The sequence below is a fragment of the Sebastes fasciatus genome, chromosome 13 (assembly GCF_043250625.1).
Source record: "Sebastes fasciatus isolate fSebFas1 chromosome 13, fSebFas1.pri, whole genome shotgun sequence".
NCBI classification, from domain to species: Eukaryota; Metazoa; Chordata; class Actinopteri; order Perciformes; family Sebastidae; genus Sebastes; species Sebastes fasciatus.
Genome location: NC_133807.1, coordinates 30,792,255 through 30,801,447, shown reverse-complemented (window position 1 = coordinate 30,801,447; position 9,193 = coordinate 30,792,255).

The following is a 9,193-nucleotide window of genomic DNA, read 5'->3' as shown; positions in this document are numbered from 1 at the left end:
CTGAATGCTCTAGATCTCTAGTTTGTGGCTGTAAAGTTTCATGAGGCTGTGATTATCCTAGAGGTCACCACAGGTCATTTTATACAGAGAGGTCAACAACTTGAAAGGTAACTACAGCAGTGACATACTGTAAATGTAGTGGAGTAAAACATACAATATTTACCCCTGAAATGTAGTGGAGTAGAAGTAGCACACATTTACTTTCCATCACTGTATACCTTTGTTTAAATGTCAAAACTCTGTAAATAGAAAGAACATTTTATTACCACAGTTTTAAATAACTTTGACAGGCAACATTTTAAATCACAAAATGTCATCGCTGTATCTTTTCAAGGTTATTGAGCTGTAGAAGAATGAGAGTGCGTGGACAAAAAGCAGATCGACAACCTAAAAAAACACCTTAAAGAGGCAGACAGATGGAATTAAATACATGAAGCTGAACACATATATAGCTGTGACGCACAAACTTGATGCAAATCAGGACAAAGTAAAAATAAAAACCAGTGCCAGAACAGGACTGATCATACGTGGGTGGACAACCTCGCAGGATAGATAGTGAGCCGGCTTTTATCCCATTCACATTTCCTTTATTGGGTAGAACATGCATCTAACAACTCGTGTCAACCCTGAGACAACTACGCATGTCATGGACGGAAATGCCCTTTAGCCACGGTTGCCATGGCGGCCCAGTCACGGAACCAGAGGAGGCTGTGGGACGGCTGACGGACGTGCACGTCGAGCTGAATCAGTGCGGAGCGTCGAGAGACCGGCGGTGTCGGCTCCAGTAACACACGGCTCTGATCAGCTGGAGGCTCAGAGAAACTGCTGGCTTTGTGTTTGACCCTGAAGAGAGTTTAGTTCTGTGAGGTGAATATCTGTGTGTGGGGAAGCATCTCTCCTACTCTCTCCTTCTGTTCATTGGCACTGAAAAATGCAAAAGAATGATGATGCTCAATATTTTTACTTCCCACGGGCGATTAACAACTCTAACAAGTCAAACCTCTTGAGGGAAACTGAAGCCACCCAACACAACAGTGTGATCTCTCTCTCTCTCTTCTTCCTTATTTCTCTTTCTCTTTCCGTCATTCTGTCTTTCCCTTCTCGCACGGTCACCATGGTGACTACGAAGCTCATATTATAAAAAGCAAGTGTATACTGTGATAATGAGAAAAAGTCAAATTAAGATTGAGAAAACTTTTGGCTGTACTTACGTGCTCTCCTCCCACGTCGCCCATGAGTGAGTCACAGGCCGGCGTGATGGAGACGAGAGTGAGAGAAATGGTCTTTCTGCCAGCGTCATTCAAAGGTTCAGTTAACACATGAGCAGCGAGGCACTGCACTTTTTTTTCTTTTTTGCAATCTAACCTGAAAAGGATGAAATGAATGTAATGTGATTTCCTTTTTTGGAAATGTTGGATATGTCTCATTCTTGCCTTTGTGACAAAATCTAAGAGTACAAATGGCACAAGAGCTGAGCCCCCGTCGACAATCAAAACTAAATGAAACTTGGCAGCTGATGAAGCAGCTCAGGGATTCATTGCATGACACCTTAACCCTCATCCTACCAACCTATTCAACACACAAGGACGACCGACTGGGGTTCCTGGGGACACAACACTAAACTCCTGTGAGATACAACCAGAATGTTAACTAATAATGTTAAGTAATTAATGTCATCTGAAGAAAAAAATAACATTATTATTTTAGGAAAGTTACAGCTAATTTGCATATTGTGTAAAACGCAATGCAATTGAGTGCTTTTGACTGGGGTCCCCCAGGATATTGGTCTACATTGGTGTTTTTATGAAGCACTAATTAAAACTGAAACAGAAAACAATGATATGAAGTCATCAGGAACAAATTGATTGACAAAGTCATGAAAAATTTCAATAATAGAATAAAGCACTATCTAGTCACTCGCTCACTAGACCCAGACTGTCGCTATTCTTGACCCAGTTGGTCGCTATACTCGACCCAGTCGGTCGCTCGCTTTATCCAGTTGGTCTCTTACTCCACCCAGTCAGTCGCGGTACTCGACCCAGTTGGACGCTATTCTTGTCCCAGTTGGTTGCTATACTCGACCCAGTTGGACGCTATTGTTGTCCCAGTCGGTCGCTGTACTCGACCCAGTTGGACGCTATTCTTGTCCCAGTCGGTCGCTGTACTCGACCCAGTTGGACGCTATTCTTGTCCCAGTCGGTCGCTATACTCGACCCAGTTGGACGCTATTGTTGTCCCAGTCGGTCGCTATACTCAACCCAGTTGGACGCTATTCTTGTCCCAGTCGGTCGCTATACTCGAACCAGTCGCTCGCTATACTCTAACCAGTCGGTCGCTATACTCTAACCAGTCGCTCGCTATACTCGAACCAGTCGCTCGCTATACTCTAACCAGTCACTCGCTATACTCTAACCAGTTGGTCGTTATTCTCGACTCAGTCGGTTGCCCGCAATCAGGTCAGTCAGGTTAAGTTCCGATTTCTGTCTTTCTTTGTACAGGTGGACTTAATTCCCACATACTAATTCTGGCTTATTCGCATGAGTTTCGTCATGGAAATGCTCTTACAGTACTACATTTTTTCTCTTCCAGCATCATCTACTGAAACAGAAGTTAGATAACTTGAGTGAAGTAAATAGTAAACTCCAAATTCAAAAACAAAATGAGACAGGACAGTTTTTGTTTTTCTCTGATGATGTAATTCATCTAAACCCCGTGTTTGCTCAGTCACAACTTGTATCAGCAAACTAATATCAGGCTCCTGTTATTGTCAACTTTTTTTTAACTGATATTGCTTCAGAAGAAAGTAAATGACAACAGGTACAACAACAAAATTAAAGACAAAGAGACAAAGTCACACTATTGCTGTTTGCTCCCAACAAACACTTTTCCGAAATAGCTTGTCGTCTCCGTGATTACCCGTTGCCGGCTTTGTCAGTGTGAGTACTATTCATTTCTTCTCTTCCTGTCTCCGCTCTTCTCTTACATAATGGAAAAACATGCGGCGGGGCTCAAATCTATTATTCCACGAGGGCCGGGCTGAATAACGCCTCCATGCTCATCATTCTTAACAATTGTTTCCTGTGCGTGTGTGTGTCTCTGTGTGTTTTGGGCAATTATTGCCTGACCTTTTCTTCCACCTCCCTATTGATTATGAAAACAGACTTGGATTAATAATTCACAAAAAAAACACAGTGGGAGTTTTGACTACTCTTGTTGCCCATGGCAGCAGGACCAGAGCGTGTGTGTGTGTGTGTGTGTGTGCATATCCATCTGCTTGTGTGTGTTGTGGTGAGGGTTAGTGTGTACCTGCACACCTTCTTGTGTTTGAAATGGAAATTTGACACCAACTCAGACCCTCTGAACTCTAATAAGGCGACTGACATCACCACTTCCATCGCTGTTTGTGATGCTGTGAGAGGAGCGGTGTAATGTGGGTCAGTGTGAGTGTCGTCATCGCCACCTGTTGCCTAGATCTGTAGATCCTCTCTCCGTAATTATGTGCCATTAAAAGAATAGTTGGACATTTTGGGCTGCAGTATAGCTCATAAAGCCCGCCTCCTCCATGTTAGTGGATGGAACTAAAAAGTCAAAGTACACGTCAAATACATTTTTCCCAAAGATGGTTTCTGTCATTTTAGGTAGTTCTTATCACGCCGATGTATGTTCAAGTGTTCATTTTTCTTATAAGTTTGGTTTTAATTAGTTATTTGATGCTATAAAAAGGTGGTGAGACGCCATGATTGACAGCTGCTCTGAGTGAAGTAGTCGCCAACCCGTTCTCATTCCCAGGATGTTAAATATCGAGGCTTTGTCACGGCTGTCGGCGTGTGTTACTGCCGCACAAGGCACCCTTTAGCACCCGTATTTAATGCATCGGGCGTTCCGTTAACTACAATATAAACCCATCCGCAGCAACAGTAAATGCTCCGAGAAAGTGCGCCAGGAGCGTGGTGAGGGGAGGTGGAATGGTCCAACAAACACAAGGCTTTCATCCAGGAGACCGCTGTTCGTGTCCCGCGCATCACGTTGCAATCAGCTGTTCGTTTGTGTCCCGTGTTCACAACGTTCAGTGACAAGTAGTAGTTTTAAACACAACCATGTTGTTCTTTCCTAAACCTAACTATAGTGGTTTTGTTGCCTAAACCTAAAGTGACGCCAAGGGTAACTGTAGTGGTTTTGATGCCGAAAGTAAAGTGACACCAATTGGCGTGACAAAGCGGCGGTATATAACAAGAACAAGAACGTGTTGTAAGAGAGTAACTTTATCTTTCCATAACCGTCACGAGTCCGTGTAATAGAACAGAGAATAGAACATGTAGTTATAGAGATATAACGGTTAGTTGTTGTGTCTTTCTAGCCAAACAGCTACCGTGGTGCTAACGTAGCAGCTATAGGTGGTACACACTTGCAAGCTGCGACAGTGCTCGGCTCGTGATTGGCTCGGGCCGAATGCATGGGCGGGACCTCGATACCGCGGCTCCAGCCTCCTGATCACTACTGCGCAGATAGTTTGACTTCACTTTGGTGCAGTGGGAGGAAGTGGAGACGCGTCGTCCATCTATTTATATTCAGTCTATAATTCCCAGTAGGGTTCAGTTGATTTTAAATCTGACACACTTGCGTAATCCACCCTAAACCAGACTGGAGAAGTTCATTAATGAAATGTGTTGCTGCAAGATTTGGATAGAATTAAAACCTGCACATGGACCTTAAATCCATATAGCTGGAGACTACGGTCCAAGCTCACTAACATATTTTATATCCAATGAAACACTTCTTTATCTCCTTATGTTCCCCTCTTCAGAGTATTCATTTGTTGAAATACAATCCCCCCATTCCTTGCTAATATCACACCACTTGTCCTCCGCTTTTCTTCCCAGTAAACGGGTGTGATTTAGTCAAGCTCTCTCAACCCAGAAGACATTTCATCTCCATGCTCCGTCAGCTCCTCTGCCTCCGGGCCAAGGAGTGCAGTAGGCAGCGTACAGTATGTACAGATGAAGCACTGGTAGCGCGTTGCACTTCGGCGCTGGGTTGGATTGCCTTATTACAGGTCTATCTCCTCTCAACAGTCACTACCGATCCAAGTCATTAGACAGCAAAGTGGCTGCTTGAGAGAGCACTGGAGCAGAAAGATAGAGAGGGGGGGAGGGAGGGAGGGGAAATGGAAAGGGGTGAGAAAAAGCTGATAAAAAAGAAGGCGGAGAAGAAATCACTGTCGCTGCCGGCAGAGGAAAGCGTCAAAGAAGGGGGGAATACAAAACAGAGGAAAATGAGAGGAGGAGAAAAGAGGAGGTGATAGAAGCAGACTCAACAAAGAAACAGGGTGAATAATGAAGGAAAGAAGGAGGAGAAAAAGGGGGGAGCATCATCTGCTGCCAAGCAATAAAGAGATAAAAGATGAAGAACGTCGATAAAAAAGATCAGAAAACAAAAGATGTGACTAAGAAAGAAAAGGGCAGAAATGTGGTTGAAGAGAGAGAACTGGGGATGCAAAGTGAAGAGTGTGGGCAGCAGAGAGAGAGATACAGGAACAGACTGAGTGACATGATGACGAGGAAACTGGCAGAGTATCAGCGGGAAAGAGAAGCAGGTATGACTGAAGGAGAGAGAAATACAGTCATACAGACGCAGAGAGGAGAAACAAGTACTTCAGGTTAACGTAAAGCTGCAGGAGAGAAAACTAGACTTCTGCACCTCCTCATGGCTCTGTTTTCAGGCTTTAAAAAACAACCCTGTGACGGGATACTTTGACCAATCACAGGTCATTTCAGAGAGAGAGAGTTCCTATTGGCTGTGCTTCGGCTGGTGGGCGGTGCTTGGTGCTGGGTCACAATTGTTCTGATTGAATAAAAAAGTAAACTCTTTTTATTCAGATTTTCTGCAATATGGTTCTTCAGTTCTTCTAAAATTCGATTTTAAAAAATCGCAACATCGCCTTGCTTACAGTATCGCAATATATTGTATCGTAACCTCTGTGTCATGATACCATGGATGTATTAAGAGAACTGGATCCAGCGTTGGAGGCGGGGCCCCGTTCATTCTTATGAAAGTTGCTCAGTGGCGCATGAAGCCTAAATGAAGGCTCGACTTCCGCCTGGAAAAGTACCCAGATCTTGGGCACATGGAACATGCGCAGTAGCGTCTGCTCGGTCACATGACTCGGTCACAGGGTCCCAACGTCAACACCGTCGTCACGGCTTGGCGCTCCAGCCTCGGTCTGGGTCTCATTCACATGAACAGTGGACTGGAAATAACTCTGGATTCAGCTATTAGTGCGTTTTACAACTTTAAAAACGTAATGATTTAAATAAGGACTATTAGATTGTTCATACTGGGAAGTTGATTCCCAATGTAAGTCTATGGGAAAAGTCTTTTTGGGCCCAATGGCATCACGTGACGGACACAGAAGTTGCAGTACCGCCGTTTGGCCACTACGAAAGTTGGGATCAAAGACCGGCGCTCTTCCTGGGGGCTTGCATGATACATATCGCCACAATTCTTGCCAATACACAGCTCTACTTGCAAGTACTGCAAATGTGGGTATTGGGATGGACCCATAAAGGAAACAGTCGCATTCAGAGCAATCTTAGCTGTAATTTTGTGAAGTTTGTGCCTTAATTCATTAAAATATTGAGCACTTTGTCTGACAGTGTTGTTTAGTGTCTCAGTGCTTTCCTGTTCATTGTTTCCATCACCACAAGGGTTGAGTCCATCTGGGTCTCTCTGCTGCCGTCATCACACCAGGCCCTTCATTTCACTTTAATTTCATGTTCTTTTTCCTCTCCGTCCGTCAGACTCGCGAGAAATTGAACCCAGTGATTTGAAACCTCTTTGCGCCAGCTCGTGCTCTCTGTGAGGGACGCGGCTGAATGGAGAATGCTTGTGTGTCCTGCTGTGTGTAGAGAATAGTAACGGCTTTGACAGCTCTCAGTCAGAGGTCAGGAACAGGGACTGACGGCTTTCATAGCAGCATAGTGACTCAAAGGACTGGACGACTGTAAGTCAGCTTCAGCTTCTTCTTCTTCTTCTTCTTCTTCTTCTTCTTCTTCTTCTTCTTCTTCTTCTTCTTCTTCTTCTTCTTCTTCTTCTCTTCCCTTGACCTCTGACCTCAAGATATGTGAATGAAAATGGGTTCTATGGGTACCCACGAGTCTCCCCTTTACAGACATGCCCACTTTATGATAATCACATGCAGTTTTACAAAACAACATGCAGTTTTTTGCATGCAGTTAGATCTTTAAAAAATCACAATATATCGCAATTTATTACACGGCTTTCTTGAATACTTGATTCTGATTGGTCAATTACGGTGTTCTACAGTCTGTTATTTCTTTATAGCAGACCATTGCTATGTATAACAGACTGTTGCTATGTATAACAGACTGTTGCTATGTATAACAGACCATTGCTATGTATGACAGACCGTTACTATGTATAACAGACCGTTGCTATGTATGACAGACCGTTGCTATGTATGACAGACTGTTGCTATGTATAATAGACCGTTGCTATGTATAACAGACCGTTGCTATGTATGACAGACCGTTGCTATGTATGACAGACCGTTGCTATGTATAACAGGCCGTTGCTATGTTGCTATGTATAACAGACTGTTGCTATGTATAACAGATCGTTGCTATGTATAGCAGATCGTTGCTATGTATAGCAGACTGTTGCTATGTATAACAGACCGCTGCTATGCATAACCGTCCGTTGCTATAGACGCAGCTCTGAGGTCGGACTCTGGAGGACCGTTTTTGTGTCAAATTATTGATTTCTTCAGTAAGTAGCCGTGTAATAAGCGGGATAATGTACAGCTAGCGGGTCATTGTCATGAAATAAAACCAGTCAGGGCGATGCGGCACCCTGACTCAGAGCGGGTTTATGTCGGGGTTTATTTCATAACAATGACCGGCTAAATTGAACCGTAAGCCCTGTATCATGATATGCATCATTACACCAGATCATTGCCAACACACAGCCCTAATGCTTAGACTAGCTAATGAAAATAAGGGACATTATTATTCTACACAAAGCCTACTCATTATACTCACATAGTGTATTTCCCTGCAGAGATCATTACGTGATGTGTAATGCAATCTATTGTTATCTAATATGATATATTATACATCACACATATTTCATTCTGTTTTATTATTTTGTTGTGTGAATAAGAAATGAGTGTGAGGGTGTAACACACATGGCTGCGGGGTTGTGTTTTCTCCATAATCTCTCACCAATTCCATATTTTCCTTCACCTTTTTCCACAAGAAAAACAATTACAGATCTAACAGCATTAAGTTTGATTTACGGATTCACAAAGATTAAATCTGGGCTCTCCGGGTTAAGCGTGTTTACAGTCAACCGTCACTCAAAATCACCTGCAAGCTTCCAGCTTTAATAAATGCATCCACTGCAAGACTTCATATATTCTACCAACTAATTTGTGCTGCAACCTTCGACTTTGCACGCGTTATTAACAAATGTGTGCTCCATAAGCACAACATTTTTGTGTGCTATTTTAATTGGCATAATATTTCTTTTCTCACATGTATGGAAACAGGGATTGTGTCGGAGCAAACGCTATAAAACAAAACCACGAGGGAGTTCCAGGGATCAAAACCGATGTAGACGGCAGACAGTAAATAGTGTGTGTACGCTCTGCCCCCCCGCTGCTCTCATTACTCTATAAGGTAAAAAGTCTCATGAATCATTCAGGGAGCTTTGTGCATCAATTACAGATCCGGAAAAGAACCTGACCTGCAGTGTTTAAGGTCTCTGGAGCATTTCCAATGTCTCTCAGTTCAACCACATTTTCTGGTTGAGAGGTTCCTCCTAGACCAGGGGTCAGCTACCTGCGGCTCTTCAGCTCCACTCCAGTGGCTCCCTGTGGAGTTTTAAAAATGGAAATGAATAACTGTTTTTTGTTTACATTTTCATTTTTATTTTTCATTGTTGTAGGTCTATGGTACGACGGTACGATGAGGTATCAGGGCCACATTGAGGAAAAAAAAAAAATCTGAGATTTCAAGAATAAAGTCGTGATATTATAAAGTAGTAATTTTACGTATTATTTTCTTTTTTTCTTGTAAAGTTATGACTTTATTCTCATAATATTAAGATTTTTTTTCTCATTAAGTTATGACTTTATTCCCGTAATACTACGACTTTTTTTCTCGTAATATTATGA